This window comes from Salvia miltiorrhiza, chromosome 4 (genome assembly GCF_028751815.1).
Source record: "Salvia miltiorrhiza cultivar Shanhuang (shh) chromosome 4, IMPLAD_Smil_shh, whole genome shotgun sequence".
Taxonomy (NCBI): domain Eukaryota; kingdom Viridiplantae; phylum Streptophyta; class Magnoliopsida; order Lamiales; family Lamiaceae; genus Salvia; species Salvia miltiorrhiza.
In genome coordinates this window covers 46,725,213-46,739,524 of record NC_080390.1, presented here as the reverse complement: position 1 = coordinate 46,739,524, position 14,312 = coordinate 46,725,213, and the positions used below count along the sequence as shown (strand labels likewise).

General features: G+C 42.9%; 1 non-coding gene across 1 annotated transcript; it reads right to left on the bottom strand.

The window, feature by feature from the left end:
- Nucleotides 1-408: 408 nt before the first annotated feature.
- On the bottom strand, nucleotides 409-515 carry LOC131024052 (small nucleolar RNA R71). Its single transcript, XR_009101647.1, has one exon. It is a non-coding gene; the product is annotated as a small nucleolar RNA R71 (small nucleolar RNA).
- Between the last annotated feature and the right edge of the window lie 13,797 nt (nucleotides 516-14,312).

Sequence of the window (14,312 nt, the reverse complement as noted above, 5' to 3'; positions counted from 1 at the left end):
CAGCTAGACGAAGAGAGAGAGCGCAACCGGGCTCCTCCACCAGAGCCACCACTGAATCATATGTATCAGCCTCGGGTTGATCAATTTCAAGGAGGCAAATGGGGACCAACTGTGCAGGCCAACACATTCGAGCTGAAGCCGGGATTGATAAACATGGTGCAAGCTGAGCAGTTTAGTGGAGCGGCTTCTGAAAACCCACATGCTCACATTACTCAGTTTCTAGATATCTGCGACACTATTAAGCAGAATGGAGTGCCACCAGATGCCATCAGAATGAAGATGTTTGGATTCTCTCTCAGGGACAGAGCGAAGGAGTGGTTCAAGAGTTTGGACAGAGGTGCTATTACTGGATGGGAGGATTTGTGTAGAGCTTTCCTGGCAAAATATTTTCCTGCTTCTAAAGCTCAGAAAATCATTGCGGAGATTTCTCACTTTTCCCATCTAGGAGATGAGACCATTCATGATGCCTGGGAAAGATTTCGTGAGCTGCTCAGGAACTGTCCACAACATGGTTTCACGGAGGATCAGCAAATCATTCACTTTTATAATGGTTTGACTGGTCTAACAAAAAGTATGGTGGATGCTACTGCAGGTGGATGTCTTCTCCATAGAAATACAAGGGAGGCTTATCGTGTGATAGAAGAGATGGCCTCCAATAGTTATCAATGGCCGAATGACAGAAATTCTACGAGAAGAATTGCAGCTGTGCATGAGGAGAGAGATGATTTTAAGGAGAAATATGAAGCTCTTCAAAAGCAGTATGAGTTGGAGAGAAAAGCATTGCTAGCTAAAATTCCTCAGCAGCCGAGTTTATCTGATGTGTCACAGTTTGAAGATGCTAATTATGTTCAGCAGCAGTACCAATTCAATAGACCAAACTATCAGGGACATCAGGGTGGAAATCCACCGTATCATCCTAATAATAGGAATCATCCAAATTTTTCCTATTCAAATCCCAACAGTGTTGTGCAGCCTCCACCTCAGTTTTCTGTGTCTAGTGGAGGAGTAATCAATGAGCCAAAGAAAGATTCAATGGAGGAAATGATGAAGCAAGTATTGGTGAAGGTCACTGGGATGGAGACAAATTCGGCAAACATGGGGACCAAAATCTCCAACATGGAGCAAAACTTTTCAGCGTTGTCTAAGCAGGTGCAGATGTTGGAGATTCAAGTTGGTCAGATGGCTAACCAAGCAGCTGCACAGCACAAGCCAGGCCAATTTCCTAGCAACACTCAGTTCAATCCGAAGAGCCAACATCAACAATTTCAGCAAAATCAGCAATGTCATTCCATACGGGTGGTTGATACTACAGTTGAGGATGCAGAGCAGCGGGATCATACTGAGCAGAGGAATGACAAGGGAAAAGGCAAAGTAGTGGAGGACGACGATGATGACTTGGAGGAGCTTGCAGCGAAACAGACGCCTCCCCCTAAAAAGGATTCGAGCTCTTCTGCTGTTAAGGAGCCGGTTCCAACTCTTACGTTTCCCAGGCCAGAGTACAAGCCTGTAGCACCCTTCCCGAATAGCCTGGCAAAGCCAAAGATGGATCAGAAGTTAGCCAAGTTTATGGAGATGTTTTCAAAGCTTCACATCAACATTCATTTACTTGATGCTTTGAGAGATATGCCAGGCTATGCCAAGTTCCTCAAGGACGCAGTCTCCAACAAGCGGAAGTTGGGGAAATATGAGACGATCAATCTTTCCGAGGAATGCAGTGCAGTGCTACAAAGGAAGCTACCATTGAAGCAGAAGGACCCTGGCAGCTTTACTATAGCTTGTGAGATTGGAGGGCAGAATTTCTCACGTGTTCTTTGTGATTCAGGGGCAAGCATCAATTTAATGCCTCTCTCAATTTTCAACCGATTGGAGATTGGAGATATCAAGCCTACCTCTATTGCATTGTAGATGGCAGATCGTTCCATCACATATCCCAAGGGAATTGTGGAGGATGTCCTAGTGCAGGTGGAACAATTTATTTTCCCTGCAGATTTCGTAGTGTTGGACATACCGGAGGACAAAAATACTCCATTGATCTTGGGGCGGCCGTTTCTAGCTACGGGCCGTGCATTGATAGACGTGCAAGAGGAAGATCTGACTTTCCGCGTCAACGATGAAAAGATGACATTGAGAGCCTATGGGGAAACTATGATTTGCAAGAAACCTCCACCAAAGGAAGTTCCCCAGAATGAAATGATTCAAGTTGCATTTCAAGCCCTAGCACATATGCAGAAGGTGTGCAGCTTCGTGTACTTAGTCAATTCATAATCCAGCCCTAGGCACATATGCAGAAGGTGTGCAGCTTCCCAGACATAATTATTATTGCATAAATCCCACATAGATCATATAAGTCATGGTTTTGCCCAAGTAAAGAAGTAGAATATTTCCCAAATCCCTGTCATACTTACATGTTCCCATAAAAATACCCTAAAAACATAATTTTGCCTAGTAATAAAGCATAATACTCCCCCAACATGCTCACATGCTTCCACGAGATAAAGTTCCGCGAAGTACCTGAATTACCACTTACAAATGGTTTACCGTTTTCATGCTATGGCGGTTCCCATGTTTTGTTCAAAGCTTTCCCAAATTTAATTTCCCTGTGCTACAAGATCTCTTAGGCACAGACATTAATATAAATATGAAAGCCCCTTTAAGACAGGGCTGCAAAGAGAATTCGAACCCTAGATTATATAATACATTGCCACAACTTGGTTCCCATATTCATATCCCGCTGAATTCATTCAAATTTTCAAATCCCATCAAAGATCATATATTATGCCCGATTGTTAAAGTATAACATATCCCAATCATACTCTTCCCGTTGATAGAGTTCAGCGAAATACCTGAATTACCACTTACTAGTGGGCTACCCTGTTTTACATTATGGTATTTACCATAATTGTTCAAATCATTCCCCAAATTTGCTTATCCTGTGCTACAAGAATTCTTAAGCACATATATTAGTAATAATATGAAAGCCCCCTGAGGCGGGGCTGTAAAGCAATTATTGGGAAAATCCAAAACCTTGATCATGTAATCTACTAGCTCAAAGCTATTTTGATATGCTTATTCTCAACAAAATATTTCGTATTCTTAGAATCACCCAATCACAAATAACTAAGTACAATAATTCACACCCAATCATACATGGCCAACGAACTTATTTCTTGATACAATACTTAGTCAAGAATTCTCACACGTGAGCCAGCAAAACAATTTATCAAATAGTAATTTGTTATTCTCATCAATTTTCCATTCCATTTATGAATTATCAAAGAATTCATCAAACGATATATCAATATGTTCCAGCTAACCATCAAGTATTAAACTTACACCAGCTAAAAGTAGCAGTAGAAGAAAAGTATTGTTCATAAAGCAAATCAACTGGAAAGCTATAATCCTTCACGAATTCATCAAAATTAATAAAACATGATAAGCTATTCAAGCACATATATATATATATATATATGTCAATGACTAACAGAAAACATAGCCCGAATACTTCCCTATCTTGCTTACGCAGTTGCTTAGCCCCTGCCACAGAGGTTCAAGAGTTGCATTAATATCCCAAAACTACCTTTCCGCAAGCACCTCAAATTCTTATTAACAAATTAAGAAGAACTAACATATTTCACCCCAAAAAATATCATACAAACAAAGAACTCCAATAATTTTTGGACATCATTCCCGAGTAAGCAAAGAACAAGTATAATCCGCACTAGACTAAACCTTGAGCAATCAATATAGTTTTCGGACATGTGATTATGAAGAAGTATACATACCCAAGATTTAATGCAGTATGCGATGATTGATCTATCAAAGAGTAATAGCTAATGAATTAGTCAAAGGATTCCCTCAAATTATTAAATGCATCCCCACTTTCCATCATTTGAATAAATTTTTTACTGGCATTCCCCATATGACTAAATTTAGTCATATGACTGACCTCCCGAAAATCAAACCCAATAGTAATAACTGGAACTCCTTGGCTTGTGATTTTAATAGCAGCGACACGCTTAGTTCTCTACGCAGCACCAGTGCAAGCTCTGCTCAGCTGAAAAATATCTGATATCTGTGCTGCAGCTAAGGCATGAATCCCTGAACTCTCAATTGTCTTGCCCCAGTGCTGGGTAGCTTGATGTTTCACTTGCCCTCGCATCAGAAATGGAGTAAAGTCATAATAGAATGTAAGTAACATGACTGAGAATTAAGAGGTTAAGCTTAACATGAAGATAATTGAAGAAATCCCTCAGCAAAAAAGAAAATCTCCTTATCAGGTTAGAGAGTTCCCTCGGCGCAATTTCAACAGAAATCGGCGCTATTCCGGTGGGTTGCAGAGCTTCGAAACCATCGAGCTTTGAGGTTTATCCCTTCACGGTATCTCCAACGAAAATCGATGCTCGATCGAGCCTTGACACCTTGAGTTTCAGCATCAACCCGCGACTCTCCGACAATTCCTCTTCAGAATTGGGGATTTCTCCCTCCATCGGCAGCCGATGGCGTGCGCGGCGACGACGCGCGGTACGTCGCCCAAGGATGGGAGGCCATCAGAAATTGCAGGTGACATCTTGGCGCTGGTGGCGATTGTGGTGTGATTTCAGAATTTTCGGGGGAGTGGTTGATTCAGAGAATCAGAGGTGTTTTATGAATTCCGATTCCTCCAAATCAAGGGATCCATTGAAGGGACTAAATGGCGGTCCAGTTGGTGAAACGAGAAACCAACACCTAACCTAGAAAGCAGTAAACGACACCGGATTTACGTGGTTCGGTCGAGAAGACCTACGTCCACGGGGTGTTTTGGGGGTTTTTCCACTATAATCGAGAGAGTTACATTTTACAAGAGATGAATGAATAATAATGAGATGATCCTCTCTAACCTACTACTAAGTCTCTATTTATAAGCATGTAAATAATCCTTAGGGCCTCAAGCCCATTCCCTAAGATAATTGGGCTTAAGCCCCTTTAATACATTGAAGGGTAAGATAGTAATTTCGGTTTTACGCGGGAGACCTCCCCGCGCTTTTAGTGACTCCTCTGGTGAAAATGTCTTCTCTGGCGAGGGCGTCTTCTCTGGCGATGTTGACGTCTCTGGCGGAGGTGACTCCTCTGGTAAGCACGACTCCTCTGGCGAGGATGTCCTCTCTGGCAGATACGCCTCCTCTGGCGAGGATGACTTCTCTGGCAGATACGCCTCCTCTGGCGAGGATGACTTCTCTGGTAAGCACGACTCCTCTGGCGAGGATGACCTCTCTGGCAGATACGCCTCCTCTGGCGAGGATGACTTCTCTGGTTTACACCATTTCCCTACTATGCACATATCACTCCTCATCAACCACTCCCCCCTAGTCTGGTTGAACCGGGTATTCTTCGTGTTCAACCAGCGAAGTATCGTTAAAGCCAGCGTTGCGCTGTTTTCCTTAATCCCTGCAAATCATGAAGACATAAGAGTTTTAATATTATAAGAAAGCAAAGATAAGCATTTTTCCCTTGACTTTGGAATTGTAGTTCCAAGTTAGATTTCCTTCTTGTTTGTTGAATGTTGACAAAGATAAATAATTTCTATTTCTTTGGGCGCATAAGAAAACCAGCGCTGAGAATACCCCATATTGAATACTTTGCATAGATAAGCAATATGAATGCTTTGTGTTAGATAAATCAGAAGACCGTTGCAAGAATACCCGAATAACATAGGAAAACCCCTGTTGAAGTGAGAAATATGATACTCTGATCATGTGAGAAAACCCGTCATAAATATTTATCGAGTCTGAACAATATACCCTGTTGTTGAGCGCGTAAGAAATCCAGCGCGTGAGAAGACCAATAGATAACAGTGGCACGCCCAAGAGGCGGCTTATTCCTCGCTGAGCAGCGATTAGAATAGATCAAAACAGCCCATAGAGCAGAGACGCAAAATAGTGTAGCCCGTAGAGTAGAACAGAGAAATACCCAGCACGATCAGAGCAGAGAAATATTTATCAGCTCAGAGAACTGCCCGTCAGAACAGAGAAATACATATCAGATAAGAGAAATTCCCATCAGAATAGCCCGGTCAGAGCAGAGAAATACATATCAGATAAGAGAAATTCCCATCAGAATAGCCCGGTCAGAGCGGAGAAATACACCAGCCCAGTCAGAGCAGAGAAATACACCAGCCCAGTCAGAGCAGAGAAGTACCCCAGCCCAGTCAGAGCAGAACATTAAAGTCATGGCGGAGCATTGAAATCCCGACAGAGGATTGAAATCCCGGTAGAGCATTGAAATCCCGACAGATGATTGAGATCCCGGAAGAGCATTGAAATCCCGACAGAGGATTGAGATCCCTATAGAGCATTGAAATCCTGACAGAGGATTGAAATCCCGGAAGAGCATTGAAATCCCGACAAAGGATTGAGATCCCGGTAGAGCATTGAAATCCCGACAGAGGATTGAAATCCCGGAAGAGCATTGAAATCCCGACAGAGGATTGAAATCCCGGAAGAGCATTGAAATCCCGACAAAGGATTGAGATCCCGGACGGTGGCTGAGCATTGGGATCACGGACGGTGGCTGAGCATTGGGATCACGGACGGTGGCTGAGCATTGAGATCACGGACAGTGGCTGAGCATTGGGATCACGGACGGTGGCTGAGCATTGGGATCACTGCAGAGCAGTGAAATCACAGTAGGGCAGTGAAATCACGGCGAAGCAGTGAAATCATGGTAGAGCAGTGAAATCACGGCAGAGCGGCGAAATCACAGTAGAGCAGTGAAATCACGGCAGAGCAGTGAAATCACGGTGAAGTATTCCTCAGCTGCTTCCCTCCTTTGTATGCATTCCTTTGCTGCTTCCCTCCTTTGCTGCTTCCCATCCAAGCTTGAACACTCTGCGCGGAGCATGGAAGACCCGGGGGGTGCAACCAACTTTCGCGGCTTACGATTAAATAGTAACTCTCTGCGCGGAGCATGGAGGACCCGGGGGGTGCAACCAACTTTCGCGGCTTACGATTAAAAAGTAACCCCCTGCACGGAGCTTGGCAGACCCGGGGGGTGCAACCACCTTCCATGACTTACGGTTAAGTGCAACCTCTGCGCGGAGCATGGAGGACCCGGGGGGTGTAACCAACTTTCGCGGCTTATGATTATGTGCAACCTCTGCGCGGAGCATGGAGGGCCCGGGTGGCACAACCAACTTTCGCGGCTTACGATTGAATAGTAACACTCTGCACGGAGCATGGAAGACCCGGGGGGTGCAACCAACTTTCGTGGCTTACGGTTAAAGGATCACCCTGCACGGAGCATGGAAGACCCGGGGGGTGCGACCAACTTTCGTGGCTTATGGTTAAGTGATCACCCTGCACGGAGCTTGGCAGACCCGGGGGGTGCACACCACCTTCCATGGCTTACGGTTAAATGCAACCTCTGCGCGGAGCATGGAGGACCCGGGGGGTGTAACCAACTTTCGCGGCTTATGATTAAGTGCAACCTCTGTGCGGAGCATGGAGGGCCCGGGTGGCGCAACCAACTTTCGCGGCTTACGATTGAATAGTAACACCCTGCACGGAGCATGGAAGACCCGGGGGGTGCAACCAACTTTCGTGGCTTACGGTTAAAGGATCACCCTGCACGGAGCATGGAAGACCCGGGGGGTGCGACCAACTTTCGTGGCTTATGGTTAAGTGATCACCCTGCACGGAGCTTGGCAGACCCGGGGGGTGCACACCACCTTCCATGGCTTACGGTTAAATGCAACCTCTGCGCGGAGCATGGAGGACCCGGGGGGTGTAACCAACTTTCGCGGCTTATGATTAAGTGCAACCTCTGCGCGGAGCATGGAGGGCCCGGGTGGCGCAACCAACTTTCGCGGCTTACGATTGAAAGAACCCCCTGCACGGAGCATGGAAGACCCGGGGGGTGCAACCAACTTTCGTGGCTTACGGTTAAATAGTAACCCTCTGCGCGGAGCATGGAGGGCCCGGATGGCACAACCAACTTTCGCGGCTTACGATTAAATAGCTTCCCTCCCTCTGCGCGGAGCATGGAAGGCCCGGATGGCACAACCAACTTTCGCGGCTTACGAGCGCTTCCCTCTGATTTGCAGCGTGATTCCTCTGCTTTTCCCCTTGACTTGCTGAGGAGCAATTTTTGAATTTAAAAATTGGGGACTACGGGTATACACCCTACTCCCCCCTCTGGTGACATGTGCAATACTCTGTTATGAACATGTTAAGTGTGTGTGTGTTTGGTGCTCATGCTTGTGATGATTGTGAGAGAGTTAGCATAACTACAGTTCCCAAGTAACATAATTCAAGTTGCATTTCAAGCCCTAGCACATATGCAGAAGGTGTGCAGCTTCGTGTACTTAGTCAATTCATAATCCAGCCCTAGGCATATATGCAGAAGGTGTGCAGCTTCCCAGACATAATTATTATTGCATAAATCCCAACATAGATCATATAAGTCATGGTTTTGCCCAAGTAAAGAAGTAGAATATTTCCCAAATCCCTGTCATACTTACATGTTCCCATAAAAATACCCTAAAAACATAATTTTGCCTAGTAATAAAGCATAATACTCCCCCAACATGCTCACATGCTTCCACGAGATAAAGTTCCGCGAAGTACCTGAATTACCACTTACAAATGGTTTACCGTTTTCATGCTATGGCGGTTCCCATGTTTTGTTCAAAGCTTTCCCAAATTTAATTTCCCTGTGCTACAAGATCTCTTAGGCACAGACATTAATATAAATATGAAAGCCCCTTTAAGACAGGGCTGCAAAGAGAATTCGAACCCTAGATTATATAATACATTGCCACAACTTGGTTCCCATATTCATATCCCGCTGAATTCATTCAAATTTTCAAATCCCATCAAAGATCATATATTATGCCCGATTGTTAAAGTATAACATATCCCAATCATACTCTTCCCGTTGATAGAGTTCAGCGAAATACCTGAATTACCACTTACTAGTGGGCTACCCTGTTTTACATTATGGTATTTACCATAATTGTTCAAATCATTCCCCAAATTTGCTTATCCTGTGCTACAAGAATTCTTAAGCACATATATTAGTAATAATATGAAAGCCCCCTGAGGCGGGGCTGTAAAGCAATTATTGGGAAAATCCAAAACCTTGATCATGTAATCTACTAGCTCAAAGCTATTTTGATATGCTTATTCTCAACAAAATATTTCGTATTCTTAGAATCACCCAATCACAAATAACTAAGTACAATAATTCACACCCAATCATACATGGCCAACGAACTTATTTCTTGATACAATACTTAGTCAAGAATTCTCACACGTGAGCCAGCAAAACAATTTATCAAATAGTAATTTGTTATTCTCATCAATTTTCCATTCCATTTATGAATTATCAAAGAATTCATCAAACGATATATCAATATGTTCCAGCTAACCATCAAGTATTAAACTTACACCAGCTAAAAGTAGCAGTAGAAGAAAAGTATTGTTCATAAAGCAAATCAACTGGAAAGCTATAATCCTTCACGAATTCATCAAAATTAATAAAACATGATAAGCTATTCAAGCACATATATATATATATATATATATATATGTCAATGACTAACAGAAAACATAGCCCGAATACTTCCCTATCTTGCTTACGCAGTTGCTTAGCCCCTGCCACAGAGGTTCAAGAGTTGCATTAATATCCCAAAACTACCTTTCCGCAAGCACCTCAAATTCTTATTAACAAATTAAGAAGAACTAACATATTTCACCCCAAAAAATATCATACAAACAAAGAACTCCAATAATTTTTGGACATCATTCCCGAGTAAGCAAAGAACAAGTATAATCCGCACTAGACTAAACCTTGAGCAATCAATATAGTTTTCGGACATGTGATTATGAAGAAGTATACATACCCAAGATTTAATGCAGTATGCGATGATTGATCTATCAAAGAGTAATAGCTAATGAATTAGTCAAAGGATTCCCTCAAATTATTAAATGCATCCCCACTTTCCATCATTTGAATAAATTTTTTACTGGCATTCCCCATATGACTAAATTTAGTCATATGACTGACCTCCCGAAAATCAAACCCAATAGTAATAACTGGAACTCCTTGGCTTGTGATTTTAATAGCAGCGACACGCTTAGTTCTCTACGCAGCACCAGTGCAAGCTCTGCTCAGCTGAAAAATATCTGATATCTGTGCTGCAGCTAAGGCATGAATCCCTGAACTCTCAATTGTCTTGCCCCAGTGCTGGGTAGCTTGATGTTTCACTTGCCCTCGCATCAGAAATGGAGTAAAGTCATAATAGAATGTAAGTAACATGACTGAGAATTAAGAGGTTAAGCTTAACATGAAGATAATTGAAGAAATCCCTCAGCAAAAAAGAAAATCTCCTTATCAGGTTAGAGAGTTCCCTCGGCGCAATTTCAACAGAAATCGGCGCTATTCCGGTGGGTTGCAGAGCTTCGAAACCATCGAGCTTTGAGGTTTATCCCTTCACGGTATCTCCAACGAAAATCGATGCTCGATCGAGCCTTGACACCTTGAGTTTCAGCATCAACCCGCGACTCTCCGACAATTCCTCTTCAGAATTGGGGATTTCTCCCTCCATCGGCAGCCGATGGCGTGCGCGGCGACGACGCGCGGTACGTCGCCCAAGGATGGGAGGCCATCAGAAATTGCAGGTGACATCTTGGCGCTGGTGGCGATTGTGGTGTGATTTCAGAATTTTCGGGGGAGTGGTTGATTCAGAGAATCAGAGGTGTTTTATGAATTCCGATTCCTCCAAATCAAGGGATCCATTGAAGGGACTAAATGGCGGTCCAGTTGGTGAAACGAGAAACCAACACCTAACCTAGAAAGCAGTAAACGACACCGGATTTACGTGGTTCGGTCGAGAAGACCTACGTCCACGGGGTGTTTTGGGGGTTTTTCCACTATAATCGAGAGAGTTACATTTTACAAGAGATGAATGAATAATAATGAGATGATCCTCTCTAACCTACTACTAAGTCTCTATTTATAAGCATGTAAATAATCCTTAGGGCCTCAAGCCCATTCCCTAAGATAATTGGGCTTAAGCCCCTTTAATACATTGAAGGGTAAGATAGTAATTTCGGTTTTACGCGGGAGACCTCCCCGCGCTTTTAGTGACTCCTCTGGTGAAAATGTCTTCTCTGGCGAGGGCGTCTTCTCTGGCGATGTTGACGTCTCTGGCGGAGGTGACTCCTCTGGTAAGCACGACTCCTCTGGCGAGGATGTCCTCTCTGGCAGATACGCCTCCTCTGGCGAGGATGACTTCTCTGGCAGATACGCCTCCTCTGGCGAGGATGACTTCTCTGGTAAGCACGACTCCTCTGGCGAGGATGACCTCTCTGGCAGATACGCCTCCTCTGGCGAGGATGACTTCTCTGGTTTACACCATTTCCCTACTATGCACATATCACTCCTCATCACACGTGTTCTTTGTGATTCAGGGGCAAGCATCAATTTAATGCCTCTCTCAATTTTCAACCGATTGGAGATTGGAGATATCAAGCCTACCTCTATTGCATTGTAGATGGCAGATCGTTCCATCACATATCCCAAGGGAATTGTGGAGGATGTCCTAGTGCAGGTGGAACAATTTATTTTCCCTGCAGATTTCGTAGTGTTGGACATACCGGAGGACAAAAATACTCCATTGATCTTGGGGCGGCCGTTTCTAGCTACGGGCCGTGCATTGATAGACGTGCAAGAGGAAGATCTGACTTTCCGCGTCAACGATGAAAAGATGACATTGAGAGCCTATGGGGAAACTATGATTTGCAAGAAACCTCCACCAAAGGAAGTTCCCCAGAATGAAATGATTAATTTGGCTGACAGTTTTCTAGCAAATTCGGAGGATGAAGAGGTTGAGAAAAATGAGCTGCCCAAGTACGAAGCCAAGAAAAAGACTCCAAAACCAAAAGAAGTGCTGACTTTTGAGAAGTGTTTGTTTTTGGAGTATGATGAGGGGTCTTTGAAAACCCATACCCCCAAGAAGAAGAAAGTGAAATTTCGGATTTTTCGGAACAAGAATGAGAAGGGGGCAATGCTTGTGGAGGATGTCCGAGCCAAGAGAAGTGTCTTGGTGGAGAGGGCACCAAAGAGTAGAAAAGCTTTCCAATGGTTAGAGTGCTGTTTCCGACCTCCATGAGTTTTTGAGGTATCGTCGAGCTCTAGACGTTAAATTAAGCACTTGTTGGGAGGTAACCCAACCGTTTCTTTGTTTTGTTTTCCTTTCGTTTAGTTTCTTTTTGTTTCTTTGTTTTCTTTGTTTTCTTTGTTTTGGGGTTTTTAGTGCAGCGTTGAGCTTGGTAGATGCGGGAACTCGCGCTTGGTTCATACCACCACCATGGAGCATATTTTTCTGTGAGTAGTGACACACATATCATCATCCCTCCAAACTTATTTTCGAACTTATGTTCTGTAATAAGTTTGGGGGAGGGGGGTGAGAGTAGATATGTGTATCACACATATCTTTTTGTTAGCTTTCTTGTTTTATCCTGCTTGGTTGGTGGTGTGTGATTGTTTTTTAGATGATTATTGCTCCATTAGATTTCTGGTGAGATGCCAATGATGATTTATGTGGAAAAAAAATTGAATTTGATTTTCTTTGATGATTTAAGCATAATTGGAACTAATTTGCATAATTCTAGAGTGATTTTGACCTTGACTTTTGGACGTTGAATAAACCTGTGAGGATTTGAGCTATAACTGTTTATCATACACAGTTTATTCTTTGTTGTGAGTTTTGTCATGCATATGTAGTGATCTTCTAGAACTTGTCATGGTTTCTGTGTCGAGGGTGCTGTTGTGCCCAGGATTAGGAGATGATTTTAGGCCATCTTTTGTTAGCCACAATTTTTCCCAAACACTATCCTTGAAAAAAATTTATCCTTTGTTATCCACTTTAAGCCTATTTAGCTTTTATTCTTTAGCCGGACGATAAGGGGTGATAAAGTATATGGGGATCTTCGTGTGGTGAATATTCATAGTGGGTTGTGAAAAAGAAGGGATGATATTGAGCTACTATTTACTCTTATAAGCTCTAGAAAAGTTGTGAAAAAAAAAGAAGAAAAAAAAAGAAAAAAAAAAAGAGAGAGAAAAGAAAAAGAAAGAGAAAAAAAAAAGTATAAAGTCGAGTGTATATTGAGATATTTGTTTGAAAATCGACTTTGTGTGTTGGAAATAAATGGAGAGCATAAAAGAGTGTTTAGTTGTGTTGATTATGGTGATATAGTTGGGTGGAAGATGGAATTTATTCCATGCTTGATTAGTGAAGTTATAAGGTTGGTGTTCTTGATCTATTTGAGTCACTTAGCCTATATTTCCCTACCTTAACCAATGTCCCTACATTATAACCCGAATAAAAAGACCTTTTTGATCTTAGTCCTGGCACACTATTAGCGATGGAGATTGTAGACGATTGGCAAGCCTATGGTAAGAGATCTGCATTGTATTGAATTTCGTTGAGAGTATACACATCCTATTCCATCAAATTGAGAGTTGAGTGATACACATACCTGGTGAGATTCAATTGTTTGGAATGTCAAGGTTGATTTTGCTATAGGTTGTGTTTATTGGTGAATTTTGTGCTTATTTATTGAGGATTTGAGAATTCTATTATTCTTTATTATTCGGAGGCATCGATGAACTAGATTTCTTACCCATTCGTGTTATTGATTTTATTCTTCCCATTATTCGAGGACGAACAATGGCTTAAGTTTGGAGGAGTTGATAACACTCATGTTTCCATGGTTTTAGTGTTCATATGATGTCAATTTTATAGGAAACTGAGTGTTGGATGATTGTTTTATGCTTAATTTGTTTTATCTTTTGAAACATGTTTCTTACTCGAACTTTGAAGGAAATTGCAGGTTTATTGAGTCCGAATTTGGAAAACTTACCTGAAATAGAAGTTGTAGATCGTCTCGATACGAGTTCGTGAGCGCAAACAGATCATAAATCGGAGTTCGGACGAGAAAGTTATGACCAAAACAAGAAAGTTGCGCGCAGCAGCGAAACGGCGGCGACCGGGCGGCGACCGCCGCCCGAAGAAGGATTTTTGGGAAGGATCCGGCGACCGGCCGGCGACCGCCGGGCAGCCCGCCGAGATTTCGGCGCTACCTCCGTATTTTTGCGTTTTTAGGCGTTTTTCAAGTCCTTTTCGAGCTCAAACTCTGTATTTTACCCTGGTACTATAAATAGGTCTTCTTTTGACCTATTTTGGGGTTCCTTTTTGAGTCCCCAACTTTAGTTTTTCAATTTCATAGCTTTAGAATTTATTGCTTTCCAGTTTTTATTGCTTGGATTGGATT